This window comes from Heterodontus francisci, chromosome 5 (assembly GCF_036365525.1).
Source record: "Heterodontus francisci isolate sHetFra1 chromosome 5, sHetFra1.hap1, whole genome shotgun sequence".
Taxonomy (NCBI): Eukaryota; Metazoa; Chordata; class Chondrichthyes; order Heterodontiformes; family Heterodontidae; genus Heterodontus; species Heterodontus francisci.
Genome location: NC_090375.1, coordinates 188,212,471 through 188,229,426, shown reverse-complemented (window position 1 = coordinate 188,229,426; position 16,956 = coordinate 188,212,471). Strand labels below are relative to the sequence as shown.

The 16,956-nt window shown below is 44.0% G+C and overlaps 1 long non-coding RNA gene across 2 annotated transcripts in view; it reads right to left on the bottom strand.

Annotated features, from left to right (window-relative positions):
- Nucleotides 1-667: 667 nt before the first annotated feature.
- LOC137370191 (uncharacterized) overlaps nt 668-16,956 on the bottom strand; it is a 190,620-nt gene continuing 174,331 nt past the window's right edge. The window contains exons 7-9 of one of the 2 annotated variants that reach the window (XR_010975104.1): nt 9,112-9,197; nt 4,408-4,636; nt 668-3,394 (exon numbers count right to left, since the gene is read on the bottom strand). This is a non-coding gene — a long non-coding RNA (uncharacterized lncRNA). The remainder of the gene's footprint in view (nt 3,395-4,407; nt 4,637-9,111; nt 9,198-16,956) is intronic. The other variant, XR_010975103.1, reaches the window with a different exon arrangement.

Here is a 16,956-nt window from a genome sequence, read left to right as displayed (position 1 = left end):
TAAACCATAATTGCAATTTCACAGTGCTAATGAAATGGAATATTTAATCTGAATGTAAAGGGAGACATTCATCCCATAACCTTTAACAATTAAACAATTTTAATAGATTGTGTTGGTTAAAAAAAAAGTTGCAGTGCTTTGTGTGGCTGAAATGAAACACAAACAATTGTAAAAGAATGCACAACAGATATTTATGGGTCCTGATTTTCCCGTCAAAGTAACGGTGAAGCTAATGGCGCTCGCCATTGTTCCTGCGCAAACAGTACAGCAACTTCAGGCGAGGGTGTGGCCAATTCAGGAAGAAAACTGGGATTCCCCTCTGACTCTTAAGGTATTCAAGCAAGACTTCAGAGACCACAGTAACCCATGACTCCTCATAATCCCAACTAACCTGCAGTTTTCCCTCTCTGGAAATGTTCTCTTTTCTCAGGAACCTATCAAATTCCCTTCTGAGGACTTGTAGAGAATCCATACCCACACTTAATAACTTTCTGACTCCAAGCAACTAAACCAAACTGACTGTGCCCTTAAGATGGATATCATTTTGGTTACTCTCTTCTTCAACTTCCCCACAGCCTCATGCCCTTTGCTGTGTGGGAGCACCCAAACTGGCCAATATTCCAAATGCAGATACACCAAAGCCTTCTATAGCCTAAATATAGTACACTTTATTCATTCTCAATCAACAACAACTTACATTTATATAGCAACTTTAACATAATAAGGCACTTCACAAGAGCATTATCAAACAAAAATTGGCACCGAGCTACTATCGGAGATAGTCGGACAGTTGGCTAAAAGTTTTGTCAAAGAGATAGGTTTTAAGGAGCATCTTCAAGAAGGAGAGATGGAGAGGCTTTAGGAGGGAATTCCAGAAATTAGGGAAGTTGAAAGCATAGTCGCCAATGGTGGAGCGATTAAAATTGGGGATGTTCAAGAGGCCAAAATGGGAGGAACACAGAGATCTCAGAGAGTTGTAGGGCTGGAGGAGGTTACAGAGATAGGTAGGGGCAAGGCCATGGAGTGATTTGAAAACAAGGACCCCCCTGAGCCAATGTAAATCATTCAATCATCCTAGTCATACAACCCTAGACCCCATTTGGTTCCTTACCGCCACCTCACACTGCTTGTGCATCTTTAATAAGTTATCAGCTATTATCCCCAGGGTTTATTTCATGGTGTGTTACCTTTAATGCATGTCCATGCACATTATGAATACATCAGGAGTTTCCCAGCTCTAAATGTTCCTGGTGCCACAAACTGCAAGTAAATCACTTGAGTTGTTGGAATCACGCCATTATGCCTTATTTTTGATTGCTGTACCAAATAGGTTACATTATATTATTTCTTGTTTTGAGAAAGGCACATTGAGGGCTCTTATTTTCCAGCATATGAGTTTCGTTGTGATGTGATCAGATTAAATAGAGAAAAGCTTTAAAAAAATGCATTAGGTCCAGCAGTATTACAGAAAACACAGGTTAATGTTTCAAAGTTCAACCCTTCATCAGAACTGAGAGGTAGAAGATAAGCGAGCCTGCTTATAGAACTGAATCAAACAAAATGGGTAGGAGTGAGGGAACAAGAAGCCAAAGTCTAGTTTGGGTATGTAGACCAATATCATAACGAGGCCGTGAGTGGGTTTAATAGTCCGTTTGGTTCATATGACGGTTTAGATATAATTGGAAGATGATAAATGGCTGCAACAGAGTGCCTTATGTATTGCAATCGGCGATGTGAAGAATGGTCCCCAGGCACAGCACAGGAAAAAGAAGAAATATAGCAGCATACCCAACTGTATTTACTTTACAATACCAATAGCTTTATTCATTACAAAGAATGTACAGCACAACAACGGGCCATTCAGTTTCAGGTCATTGACATCAAATGTTAATGTTGTTTCTCTTGCCACAGATGCTGCCTGACCTGCTGAGTATTTCCAGCATTTCCTGTTCTTATTTTCATTCAGTTTGTGGTCTGTGCAGGTGTTTATGTTCCACATGAGCCTCCAGCCACTCTAATTACATATTTGCACCCTTCCCTCATATCCCCCTACTGCCTTCTCCCTCATGTAAACAAAATTAGAGCACATGGGATTGGGACTAATATACTGCAATGGATTGAGAATTGGTTAACAGACAGAAAGCAGAGAGTAGTAATAAATGGGTCATTCTCAGGATGGCAGGCTGTTACTAGTGGGATATCGCAAGGTTCAGTGCTTGGTCCACAGCTGTTTACAATCTATATAAATGACTTGGATATGGGGACCAATTGTAATATTTCCAAATTTATGGATGAGACAAAACTAGGAGGGAATGTAAGTTGTGAGGAGGATGCAAGGAGGCTTCAAAAGGATTAGGACAGGGTAAGCGAATGGGCAAGAACATGGTAGATGGAATATAATGTGAATAAGTGTGAAGTGATCCACTTTGGTAGAAAAAATAGAAAGTCAGAGTATTTCTTAAATGGGAGAGGTTGGGAAGTGTTGATGTCCAAAGAGACCTGGGTGTCCTTGTTCATGTCACTAAAAGCTAGTATGCAGATGCAGCAAGCAATTAAGAAGACAAGTGGTATGTTGGCCTTCCTTGCAAGGCGATTTGAGGACAGGAGTAAAAATGTCTTGCTGCAATTGTATAGAACCTTGGTGAGCCCGCACCTGGAGTATTGTGTACAGTTTTTGTCCCCTTATCTAAGGAAGGATATACTTGCCATAGAGGGCGTGCAACGGAGGTTCACCAGATTAATCCCTGGGATGGTGGGATTGTCTTATGAGGAGAGATTGCAGAAACTGTGCCTGTATTCTCTAGAGTTTTGAAGAATGAGAGGTGATCTCCTTGAAACTTACAAAATTCTTACGGGGTGTGACAGGGTAGATGTGGATAGGATGTTTCCTCTGGCTGATAAGTCTAGAATCAGGTGACACAGTCTCAGAATAAGGGGCAGGCCATTTAAGACTGAGATGAAGAGGAATTTCTTTACTCAGAGGGTGGTGAATCTGTGAAATTCTCTACCCCAGAGGACTGTGGAAGCTCAATCATTGAGCATGTTCAAGACAGAAATCAATAGATTTCTGAATACTAATGACATCAAAGGATATGGGGATAGTGGGGGAAAATAGTGTAAAGTTAGATATCAGCCATGATCTGTTTGAATGGCCAAGCAGGCTCGATGGGCTGAATGGCCTAGTCCTGCTCCTAATTCCTATGATCCTATATTTCCATCAATCTTCCTCCTAAATGTGTTAGTGCGCCCTAATTCACTAGGTCACAATCCTGGAACTCCCTGCCTAATAGTACCGCCGTGGGATCATTTTCACCACAAAGACTGCAGCAGCTCGAGAAAAAGGCCCATGTCCCAAGAATGTCCATGTAGCTCCAAGTTCCATATTCTCACCACTCTGTGTGTAAAGAATTCAATTAGACAAGAACAAAAAGTTAATGACAAGTAATTCCTATCTTACTTAATGCTGATCTTGGGCACATGCTTTAAACTCCGCACTGGACAATTTTTTTAAAACTCAGCTCACATCCCTTCCCACAGCAATTGAGTTCAATTGCATGCCTTTACTGAATTTTTGTCTCGCGCAAGATTTGGTAGCCTAGATTGGGCTGTTTTGCATCCAGTTCTCAGGCACTAAATTGGTGAGCAGGAGATGCGCGTGCACTTCCGCCTGGAAGTGTACCACCAATTGGGTAAGGGCAAACAAGAGGTGTCCTTTATCCACATCTGAAGCAGGGATTAGTCCCTTTGCACATGCAAATAATGGGCCTAAAGCCTGTTTGAGGTCCTTTCTCCAAGAATGGTTTGCCCTGAGGCATTCCAGAACATCGCCAGTTGCATTCAGGAAAACCAGTCCTATAGGGATAGTCAGCAACAAAGATGCTAAGTAACTTGTCTGAATGTGGAGCCAGGAGGAGCTGGAGTGCCCTCCCTGGCCTCGCATTTAACCCCATTCCTCTCCCCATCACCGATCCCAGACCCTCGGTCTCTCCTCCCGATCCCCAACACAGGCCCCTCTCCCAATCTCAGCCCCCTGGCCTCCCTGGTCCCAATCTCTGATGTTGGAACAGGAGGAGGCCATTCAGCCCCTGAAGCCTGTTCTGCCATTCAATTAGATCATGGCTAATCTGTACCTCAACTCCAGTTACCCGCATTAGTTCCATATTCCTGGATGCCATACCCAAACAAAAATCTATCAATCTCAGTCTTGAAAGCTCCAGTTGTACTTGCATTCCCATCCTTTCAGAGGAGAGAACTCCAGATTTCTACCACCCTTTGTGCGAAAAAGTGATTTCTCTTCCAAATGGCCTAGCTCTAATTTTAAGATTATGTCCCATTGCTCTTGGTTTCCCCATCAGAGGAAATAGCTGCCCTGCATCTATTGAATGCTTTTAATGACACAATGCTTACCTGGGGGTTCCTGAGGCACTAGAAACGGCCCAAACTCAGAGCCCTCTTGACGGACAGGTTCTCTTTGCTTTGAGGCCTAATATTTTGAACCTCGCCATTCAGGCATGGGATTGGTTGGGTGCAAACTATGGCCCAGCACCTGCCCAAAAATGGTCTTGTCCAATTTCTCAACCAGTATACTCATTTGCTTCCAGTCCTGTGACAGAATTACAGCCTTCTGGAAGATGGGCTAATAAAATATAAAAAATTACATTTTTCTGAAGAGTAGGCCCTCAGAACCACCAAGAAGATAAATGTTTATATTTCAACATAAGCTTATGGTAATTTCTAAATTCACCATTGCTGCACTTCCATGTTCTTGACATTTTTGAGGGAGAATTAAAATATTTTTTGGCTCAACCTATGACAAGTCTGCGCCCTCACTTTCATCTTAAGTATAACTAGTTCCTTCTATTAGACCTTTGACCTATATTTAAGGACTTTTCTCAGTTGTCAGCTTTTTTTTTTGGAGGGGGCTCAAAAAATAAGCGTTTAACGTTCACTGTTTTCTGCTGTTCATGATAAATGTAATCATTTTAATTCTGATTAAACACACAATTTATTTGCCCCAAAACATTAATGTTTAAAAGCAAGATCATGATCAGATCCAATGTTCTAGCTAATAGGAGTGCAAAACAACAATAAATTGGATTTATAGCCTTTAATCAGATTTGTGTTAAGTTACTTCATTACATATTTGCTATTTGAATGCCAAGTTTCTGCCCTTGTCTCAAAAAGGCAAGGTCCGGTATACCCCAATTTGGTGGAAACAGATAGGGGTACTGGCCCCGGAGTGGTAGGAACGGAGGTGGGGGGAGAGGGTAAAGCAGCAGGGAGCTGCGCCGGAATGGCTCCCTGATGCAGTCCCGCCTCCCGGAAATTTTCCCAGTGGCAGGCTGCAAGACCGATTGGCTGCCCACTCCAAAGAGACGGGCATTTAGTTTGCATATTTAAAGGCCCCATAAAGGAATTTTACAGTAACCAGCATTTTGCCCATGATAGGGTAAACACCCCCCGCCCCACCACGTGGAGAGGCCACCAGCTTAATGGAAGTGACCTCTTTGTGGCAGCTTGGAAGCCTTCGAAGCCAGAGGTTCCATTGCCAAAGAGGGGGCCATGGGCAGGGAAGGCAGCCCCCACAGCCCATTGATTCCCCTAGAGGGTTGCCCCTATGACCCTCGGCCCCCGGAATCTTTTATTTTAATTTTAATTACCTGGAGGTGTCCCAAGGTTGCCTGCCTGTCTCAGCAGTGCCCACCTCTCCCGGTGGCACTGCTGACGTTTCAGAGCTGCCAGCCCTCTGGGCTAGCACCATCAGGAACCCGCCTGCCATCTTTAATTGGACAGAGGGCCAATTAGGAGACTGCCTGTGGTAAAATCACCGAGCTGGTCCTGCTGCCGGCAAGGACCTGCTTTTTGCCCCGACATCGGGCTACCAAAGCCCTCGGTAAAATTCAACCCAAAATGATTGTCACTAAATTGTCACCTAATTTAGCCCCTGCTCCAATGTGCAGTCAGGTGCTTTACAGATACTTGAAGCACCTGTTTGAAGTGGCTAAAAGCTTTATGAGGCTATTCAAAAAAGTGCAGAGAACAGTGCTGTTTATTTTCCCTGGCCATGAGAGGTCTGGAGGCCTAGTCTCCAGAACACCCAGGGAACCTGGATGCAGTAGCATAATCGTTATGTCAGTGGACAAGCAATCCAGAGGCCTGGACTAATAATCTGGAAGAACTTAAGTGCAAAGTTGTCATGTTCAAAGAAAAATAAAGAAACGATAAAGGGAAGCTAGATACATACTTGAGAGAAAATTGAGTGGAAGGATATGGTGAAAGGATGAGATGAAGTAAGGTGGGTAGAGAATGAACATCGGTGTAGACATGTTGGTCTGTTTCTGTGCTGTAAAGTCTATGTAATTCTTTGTAACATGGGAAGGGAGGGGTGTGGCAGGCATGACAGACAGGACAGGCTACAAGAGAAATGCTTTGTTCCCTTTCACCAGGACCTGCAGCATCCTGCATCTTGCAGATCCAGGTGAGCTGAGCTCACGGCCAGATGTTGCACTGGTGGATGCTCCTCTTCCCAGAGGAAGCTGCCTTCAGCACACCCCTGGTGGCATCACCACGAGGTGTGAATATCTAACTGTCCATTCCAACTTCTTTCAAATCAGTGTGGTAGTGAGAGAGTGCTGCACTGCTGGAGGTGCCATCTTTCGGATGAGACATTTCACTGAGGCCCTATCTGCCCACGTAAAAGATGCCATAGGAATATTTTGAAGATGAGCAGAGGGAGTTTTCCTTGGGGTCCTTGGGCAATATTTATCCCTCACCCAACATCACTGAAACAGATCATCCCGTCATTATCACATTTCTGTTTATTGCACCTTGCTGTGTGCAAATCGGCTGCCACATTTCCTACATCGCAACAGTGACCACTTCAAAAAAGTACTTCATTGGCTGTAAAGCATTTTGGCATATCCTGAGGTTGTAAAGGGTGCTTTATAAATGCAAGCCTTCATTTCTTTCTTGAGTCTGGAAGCTTCCTTGGAAGCATCTCAATCAGACCAGATGAACAGTTATGCTTTTGTCTCCCAGCCCTTTTTACACTCTTACTTTCCCATCGTCCTCTTCCCTGCATGAAAGAAGGCATTCCAGTGTGACTGCAAGGCAGCTGTGCCCAGTTTAAGCCAGTGCCAACCACTTCTGTAGTCTCTGGCACACCTACCTGGGAATTGCGTGGTGACCTGCCTTGTCCGGGTGTGGGTCAGCAGTGAGAGCTATGCCAGCTGCTACAAAGATACCTGCAGCCACTATGCAGAAGTTGGGTTAACACAGAAACATAATAGTCAACTGTGGCCTGAAACCTGGCTGTATCTCCTTGCAAGCATACTTCACACTGCTGACCAAGAGAGTTGATACCAAAGAGTAGCCTAAAGGACCATTGTCCTCGCAACCCCACTGAGCAGCTCCACCTTGATTCCAACACTGGGATTTGGGTGGTGGGCTGCTCTGTCACTCACCTAAAAAAACTCATGCCTGCACCTAGGGGCACCTTTCCCTTATTTTGTGCCTGTTGCTTCTTAATCTCACACGCCATTAGTTCTGGTAAAGGCTGCTGATTGTTTGAGATGGCTTTTAAAGTCCACCAAAAATTTTGATGAATTTTTGCCCTTCTCCCTTCATTGTGACACTCCCCTTTAATTGTCCCCATGCCTTTAAATGTCACTTACATATAATTTTTCTCTCCCACCCCTTATAGCTTCTAGATACCACTATGAGTTTGTACTGGAGTTGTGAATAATCATTCAAATTAACTTAGACTGGAGAATTGAATACTTGCACTTGAGATTCGGGAGGGATTTGGATCAGTTCTAGATCGTCAAGAGCTAACTCAGATCTGTAGATGAAAATTAGCTCCTGACTACTTGGAAAATTAGTCCCATCGACTCATTGTTTATATGGTTTCACAAGTACTGGGCATCTCTCCAGCTACTCATCCAAGTGTCCATCACTCATTTGTGACCTTTGACAGGGAGTGTAAGAAGAGCTCTGCTGCCCACACCCCAACCTACACCAAATCCCATCACCACTGTGCTCGCTGATCTACATTTGGCTGCTGGTCCAGCAATGCCTTGTATTTAAGATTTTCATACTTGTGCTCAAATTCCTCCATGGTTTCACCCCTCCCAATCTCTAGCCTCCTCCCGTTCTTCAACCCTTCCAGATCTCTGCACCCCTCCAGTTGTGACTTCTTGTGTGTCTCCAATTTCCTTCACCCATCATTGGTGGCCTTACCATCAGCTGTCATAGCTCCAAGCTCTGGAATTCCTTCCTTAAACTTCTCCACCTCTCTTACTTTCTCTCCTCCTTCAAAACGTTCTTTAAAAACTACCTCTCTGACAATGCTTTGGTCACCTGTCTTAGTACCTCCTAATGTGGCTTGGTATCAACTTGTGTTTGATTACGCTGAAGTGCCTTGGGATGTTTTTACTATGTTAAAGGCACTGCACAAATGCATGTTGTTGTGGTATTCCTGAATTTCCCCAGCTGAAGAGTCTAGACCTATGGGTCATAGTCTCAGCATAAGGGGTCAGCAATTTAGGACTGAGATGAGGAGAAATTTCTTCACTAATATGGTGGTGGATCTTTGGAATTCTCTTATCCCAGAGGGCCGTGGATGTTCAATCGTTGAAGATATCCAAGACTGAGATCAATAGATTTTTGATCATTAAGGGGATAAGGTGGGTAAATGGAGTTGAAGTAGGAGATCAGCCATGATCTTATTAAATAGCGAAGCAGACTCAAGGGGCCAAATGGCCTACTCCTGCTCCTATTTCTAATGTTCTAATGAAGCATCACAGCTAGACCGGAACTCATCCTCACCCAACATCCACACATGTACTTTCAGCTGTAGATGCTGAATAGTGATAAGGGGCTGGATTTTTACCAAGCCCATGACGTCAGGCTCCTTGGCAGGGGCGGGGGGCTGGGGATGGGGTGCGGGAGACTGTTCTGGCAGAGGCCCGCCATGGAGGCCGAAGCCGGGAAGGCCAGGCTCGCTCCTCCGGGCGGTGGTGAGGTGCCGTGGGCAGCCCCTACACCTCTGGGCAACAGGACCTGGATTTAAATATTTACATTACTGACATGAATAAATTTAAATCAACTTACCTTAAATCTTCCAGACCCGCCGCAATCATCGGAGCAGTGGATGGCATTCCCGCGTCTTCAATTCCCCATCCGGGGAAAGCCGGACACTGGTGGGGAAGGGGGAGGGGTTAATATTTTCAATGTGGGGGGGGGGCGGGATCAAATAAACATAATGGGTGTAGGGGCTGGTGGGAAGGGTTGAACTTTAAACTTTGTGCAGTCTTGAGGCGGGGAAGGTCAGATTTAAAAGGTAAGTGTTTTGGAGGGGGAAGGGCAAATAGTTAATGTAATTGTTATTGGGGGGTGGGAAGTGAGTCGCTCCGCGGGAGATCGCTGCGGCTGTTTGGCGTACGGCCCACATTTTTTGAGCTCGCCGCCAGCTCCTAAAATCCAGCCCAAGGAGAACCCTGGACAATGCTCCTCTCCCTAGTCAAGGAGACTAAGAGCAATTTTAGCACATTACACGTACATAATGCAACATTTCTCTGCATCCAGGATTGCTGAACCATATATATTCGACTATGGAGATTTATCAGACTTGTCCATCAGTGCCCAGCACAAGTTTTGTAAATCATACTCTCTGCTCCCAGGGAACACCAGTTATTTTCTGGAGATGTTTGTTCATGTTACAATTGCAATGTTTTTCTCCAGATGCACTCTGTTGTGGTACCACCTAATATAGAACTTAAAGCTGACACATCATTTGTTTGAAAAGTAATGCCTTTGATGTTATGCTACAGAACTTTTAATAGGATGAATAATCTGTTCTATTTACAGCAATTTTATTGTTTGAAATTTTAATTTCCTTCATGCTTCTTGACAGGTTTTGCCTCATGGACCATACTTATAATCTGTGGTACATTTTGCGGCTACACAGATTTTACTGATGTGTAGTTCATTGGAGGTACATGTTTCCAGATAAATTTCAAGTTTGATTTTTTTTTTTGCAATTGGCATTTTTCACCATTTCTCTGCTTTTTCTGACATCAAGAAGGCAGGTTTATGAAGTTGTGCTTGCAGTGATCAGTTTCACCTGTCAGGAGCACGCTCCCTGTGATTTTCTGGTCATTAAACAGTAATACAACAACAACATGCACTTATATAGTGCCTTTGACATAATAAAATGTTCCAAGATGCTTCACAAGAGCGCAAATTGACACCAAGTCGCATAAGGAGACATTAGGACAGGTGACTAAAATCTTGGTCAAAGATATAAGTTTTAAGAAGTGGCAAAGGAGAGAGAAGTTGTGAAGCAGAGAGCTTTACAGAGTTTAGGGAATTACAGAGCTTAGGGCCGAGGCAGCTGAAGGCAAAGCCCCCAGAGGTGCAGCAATGGAAATTGGGATGTGCAAGAAGCAAGAATTGGAGGAGCGCAGAGATCTTGGAACATTGTAGGACTGGAAGAGTTTCCAGACAGAGGGAGGGGGCGAGGCCATGGAGGGATTTGCATACCCGGATGATAAATCTTAATTTTAAGGCTGGATCAGAAGACAATGTAATTCAGACAGCTTGGGTGGGGTGGGGTGGGGGTGGGGGAGGGGTGATGTGCAGTGATGTGTGAACAAGACTTGGTGTGAACTAGGGCAGAAGATTTTTTGATGACATGAAACTTACTGAAGATGCAAGGTGGGAGATTGGCCAGGACAGCAAGGAATGCATTGAAGTAATTGAGTCTAGAGCTGACAAAAGCATAGATAAGGATGCAATAATTTGATCAACAGAGAAGTGAGAAAGAGGTATGAATCCAGAATTTGATCGACAGAGAAGTGAGAAAGAGGTATGAATCCAAGTGCCCCAATAACTAATAATACTAATAATTCTATGGAAGACTATTGAGGTATCAAAACTGAGTCATTAGAGAGTACATAACAAAGAACGGCAGGTTGTGTGCATTCCCCATAGGAAAATAACTAGGGAGTAGACTTAGCTTACAGGGGACAAATTAGCCATGGTCTGGAAATACTATAAATGATCTCAGAGAATACTGAATTAAGCTTTTAGAAATAATTCTACGGTTCTACGGTTCTTATTGAAATCCCAAACTCGCCACATCAAAAAAAAACCTCAGGTATTGTTCACTTTTCCTTGAATATTACTCCAGTTCCCTCTGATACAGTTGCACCTTTTCAGAGAAAAGTGAAAGTCGAATGATTTAAGTGACATTGTTCCTTTATTGGAAAGCTTTGTGCCAACATTTCCTCAGTATAATGTGACACATATTCAACTGTTTGTCTAGAGGATTGTTCCCACCGCAGTAGCAGCACTATGTGGAGAGCTAACTTCATCCCTGCTTATCTCGGTTTGCTTGCTGGGTTTCATGACTAAGAGGTTTGGTTGGTAATTATTGCAAAATCACCTTCAAATCAAATTTTCGTGACCTAAGTCATGTCAAGAGTAAATTGTTCAGAACAAAGTAATAATTCATAAGCATCAGGCAGAACGTAAATACTTTCTTGCCAGACCAGTCCATTCCAGCTCCACTTTACACTTTTATGTAAATTGTATTTATTTTATGCCAGCTGCACTCCATAAATTTTCCATAATGATCATGAGATGCTTTCTTTTTCTTTCCTCCTCCCCTTCTCCCGAGACTTGCCATTCATTTTCCGTGAGCTTGTTGGGAAATTTGTTACTAAATACTTTGGAACCTGACGTGCTACAGTCATGGTAATTGAATGTAACAATAATCCTGCTCGATTGCCACGTTCGCTAGTTAATGTGAGGATATGTGACACTGTTAATTACCACAATAGTCAGGTTACATTTCCACCAAGCATGGGTTAACAGATTAACCAGCAGGCAGCTCTGACTTTTATGCATTAAACCTCAAAATACTGTGGGAGAGAGGAAGATTTCCTCTTTCCTCGTAACTGATGAAGGGAAAATTCCCATCGCCTGCAAAAGATTAAGAGAACAAGCTTGTTGTGGCTTTCCTCGTTGCTGGATTTCCCTCTTCTCTCCACCAGTTCTTTTTGTTCAGAAACCTGGAGAGGATGAGATCTCTGTTGTTGACAGTTTGACTGACAATATCAACAGTGGAACAAAACAGGAGATGTTAGCAGCCATTCCCTGGTTGCCCCCCCCCCCCCCCCCCCCGCCCCCAACCCCTCACCGCCCCATCTCTTTCTTTTACAAAACAGTCCTACTACAACTGGACTAACTCCTGTGCACCGCAATAGCACATTCTTATAACACAGCAGCCAGAATTCAACAGAAGAGAATAGATGTGTGAGAGTGCACTAGAGCTGGCTCGAATTGTGGACTGGAATTCAGGTCACTATTCTCCAGGATTGTCCTGGAATCTCCAGGAATTGAAAATTAATCTCCAGGGCACTGCTGCAAGCAACCCTGGTGAAAAAGCATAAGGAACATCAAAAAGTGTGTGCATTATCATTTTCTAATATACACCTCTATTAGTTATAAAAGTATTGGAAATGGGGGGGGGGGCGCAGAGGGGGGAATGGCTGTTTCAATGGCAGTCAAGAATCATCCAAACAGGTAACAAAGAGTCTTTTCACTTTCCAACTGGCATGGGAAGGCGGGTTGGCGCAGTATCATAGTGGTTATGTTGCCCAACTAGTAATCCATGAGGCATGGACTAATGACCCAACAACAAGAGTTCAAATCCCACCACGGTAGCTGGGAAATTAAATTCAGTTAAATAAATCTGGAATACTCAAAAAAAAAAGTCTCTGTAATGTTTACTATGTAATGACTGGATTGATGTAAAAACCTCCCTGGTTCACTAATGTTCTTTAAGGAAGGAAATCTGCTGTCCTTACCCGGTCTGGCCTATATGTGACTCCAGACCCACAGCAACGTGGTTGACTCTTAACTGCCCTCTGGAATGGCCGAGCAAGCCACTCAGTTGGGCAAGAAATGCTGGCCTTGCCAACGACACCCATATCCTGTGACTGAATTAAAAAAAGATGTGTGTCAGGTGACCAATTGTGGGCATTTGGAGACAGGAGGTCATGTGATGAAACCTCCAGGAATACATTCAGCCAGATTTGGCTGCAATAGATTAAGCAACAGATTGTCGGCCTCTGCAGCTGATGAGGGATGTATTACTGACAGTCGGTCCAACAATTGCACAAGAGCAGACAGAATGCAAACACCAGAGTAAGAAGTTTTCTTGTTTCAGGAACTACTGTCTGGCCTCTACCACTTTTAGCCCTATTGATTACACTCCCAAAAAGGTCATAAATGATTCAAACAATTTTTACAGTTATTTGTCGAGCTTGGCATGTCAGAAAAGCTCAGCATAATATTTGCTTTTTTTAAAAACCTACACAGACTCTGGGGTAAAGGATGATTTCTTTGTGTCTGCTTTTGAAGCTCAATTTACATTTCACAAGCTATGTTCCACTTTCAGGTCAGTAGTTTAAAAAAGAAGCAAAAGATATTTCTGATGGCATTGTTGAGAAATACTCTGATTTTTGAATTTAAATTATCGTCTGCATTAAATAATCATTAGTGTCTGATTCACAGGATGCCCTATTTGGCAAACAGCAATTTTCTGGGCAAAAGCCATATGTGGTTTCCTCCAGTCACCCAACAGTTCCCCAATTTTCAGTGGAATAGTAAAAATATTTACTAGGACATCACCAACATCCCCAGCCATTCCCTTCAGCAGCCTCCAATAAATTCAATCCTGGTGCTAAAAGATCTCATGGCACTAATTTGAAGAAGAGCAGGGCAGTTCTCCCCAGTGTCCTGGCTAATATTTATCTCTCAATCAACATGCTAAAACAGATTATCTGGTCATTATCACATTGCTGTTTGTGGGAGCTTGCTGTGCACAAATTGGCTGCTGTGTTTCCTACATTGCAACAGTGACTACACTTCAAAAAGTACTTCATTGGCTGTAAAGCATTTTGAGATGTCACATGGTCATGAAAGGTGCTATATAAATGCAAGTCTATATTTCTTACCATTATAAACATCTATAAGATGTGTAAGCAACCCATTTTAACTTTTAGCATTCTCCACTACACAAAGGGCAGAGCCAACCCTCTCATGGTTAACAACTGTTCAATTTGTTGACCATGCTGTTGTTGTTAACTGTAATTCTGTTCTAATCTGCAATGATCCAGTTTGCTGTCTAATCTCTGACTCCTTGCATAAGCAAAAAAAAAGTTTCCTGTTATAAAAAACAGAAAGTGCTGGAAAACACTCGGCAGGTCAGGCAGCATCTGTAGAGAGAGAAACAGAGTTAATATTTCAGGCTGTAACCTTTCATCAGAACTGGCAAAGGTTAGAAATGAATCTTCCTCACACACCCCACCCCCACCCCCACTCCCCCCTCCCCTTTTTCACTTGCTCAAAACCTATTACAATTCTAACCATTGCCAGTTCTGATGAAAGGCGGGGTGGGGGGGGGGGGGGGGGGTAGTAAAAATGGCCTGCCTGCCCCGGGCCAATCCAAGTGGCCACTTAAGGGCCTTCACCTCCCTCCACATGGATTTTACGCGTGGCAAACTGGCGTCCTGGAGCCAGGAAAAGCTGCCTGGGAAAACCAGGCAGCTGCTGATCGTCCTGGCGGGCCCTGCTCATCGAGCACTGGGTACTTGATGGAGGGCTGCCCCCGCTACCCCAACCATCCCCAACACCCAACACGCACCCCCCCACCCCTTCCCCCCAATCGGCCACCCTTGCCTCACTGGGGCCCGACCGATTACCCCCGGCAAGGCAACCAAAACTTACCTTAACTCCTGGCTCCATGTCTTCCTCTGCGGTCGGCTGGGCTGCAGTCCCAGCAGTGGCCACCACGCCCAGTGGCGCTGCTGGGCCTAAGACCTGCCAGCCCGCTGATTGGCTGGCAGCTCAATGAGGCGGGATTTCCTCCCTCAAGTGGGTGAAAGTCCTGCCCCGGAACAATTAAAGCCTGGGGACCCGTAAAATACGTAACGGATCCCCAGGCGAGGCGGAAGTGGGTTTGCCACCGACTTTTCAGTCGGTGGCCAGCTCCCATCCACCCAACGTAAAATCCTGGCCATTAATTCTGTTTCTCACTCTACAGACGCTGCCAGACCTGCTGAGTATTTCCAGCACTGTTTTTATTTCAGGTTTCCGGCATCTGCAGTATTTTGCTTTTATAAAAGTTTCCTGTTATTTTGGCTATATTTAACTATTTTCCTTTGTGGATTCATTTTAGCATGCCTACTTCTTCTGTTTGTTAATGCTGACTACTCTTTATAACCTTTTCTAAGACTCTTGCTCCTCTTAGCAGCCTTTGAATAATTCTTCTTCAATACAAGTTGTCATACAAACTCCCCATGAAATCATTATGCCTTTTTCTTATCATTCAATCTTCTCCTTCTCATAGGGATATGCAAGACTTTCAACATATTTTTGGAAAGGGTATTCCTTTTCTTTGCACTTTGCAATAATCCTCAGCCAGTTTCCTCTCCCATTGAAATGCTATTAGGTCTCACTCGATATCCTCAAGCCCAGCCTTTTGGAAAAGTGACAGCAGAATTTTAGTACCCCTAAACTTATCACAGCCCAAATCTTAAGTCTTACAGTGAAATGGCCCAACAAAGCAAGGCACTCCCTCACCTCTAGAACACTTATCAATTGTGGCTCATCACTGAACACTAAATCAAAGATATTATCCCATCTAGGACTAGTGCTTGCATGCTGAATTGAGAATGCATCACTGATTGCATCAATACATGCTCTTTCGGGCCTCCCCCCTCTTGTGCCTGTCCCTTGTTTGTCCACTTTAAGTGGTTAAGTGAAACCTCCCATATCCTCTACCTTCCTCTCTTTGCTTACCATAGCGATTTAATTACACAGCTGCAGATACATTTCCCTCTCGTGAATAGACGGATCATTACACAGACCGAGAAGCCATCTGGAATTTCTGACAAGCTCCAGTTGGAGCCCATGGGGGCACTTTTGTCTCTCTATTGCCCCATTTTCTAATGGGAAAAAGGCAATAGAGTGACCAAAGCCACATAATGTATACCTGCTAGGTTTAAGCAGGCCTCAAAAAGGCAACCAATGGTCTGCCCAAAAACAGACGGGAACCTCGTTGGACCCGTGCAAAATGCAGCTCTATGACATAGACAGAACCCCAGCGCATTGTGTTCCCAAAGTTTAAGCCCCACTCATTGACCCCAAATGGAAAGCAGTCAAAACAATGTCCTTTATAGAGATGGCTGCAGTACATGAGGAAAATATTGAAATCATCTTTGGAATGATCTACCCCAGAGGACCATGTTTGCTCAGTCATTGAGTATATTCAAGATTGAGATTGATAGATTTTTTGACATAAAGGAATAAAGGGATATAGGGATAGGGTGGGACAGTAAAGTTAAGGTAGATCAGCCATCATCGTATTGAATAACAGAACAGGCTCGAGGGACCATATGGCCTACTGCTATTCCTATTTCTTATGTCCTTATGTAATGGTTTGGGGAAGATGCTTTGGCAGCACAATGAGCATGATTAATCCTCCTGTGCCTCCCTAAAATGCTTCCCAAACATTCACTTACCTGTCTGTTAATTCCCCCCTGCCCTGCCCTGCCCTCACCCACCAACCCCCACCCAACCCTCCCAACTTGGCATTACTGCTGTGTTGCTGGCACAGATTAAACAAATGGGCTGTCTGGAATTTTTCACCTTCCCCCCCCTCTTCCAAAAACTGTAAAGCTGCCTGTCAGTGCTCAGAACATGATGGCATCTCGCCATTTCTGCGAAAATGGCCCAGACCTCTTATCAGTTATACTGGGCAGTCGGGATCACTCCGCCACCACCTGCCCAATACCTACTGCCTTCAAAATCACCAAGTGTGTTTCCCTCACTTATGATATCCTCCTGCTTCACTACTTTTATTGCTTTTCTCATAAAAATTGCCAC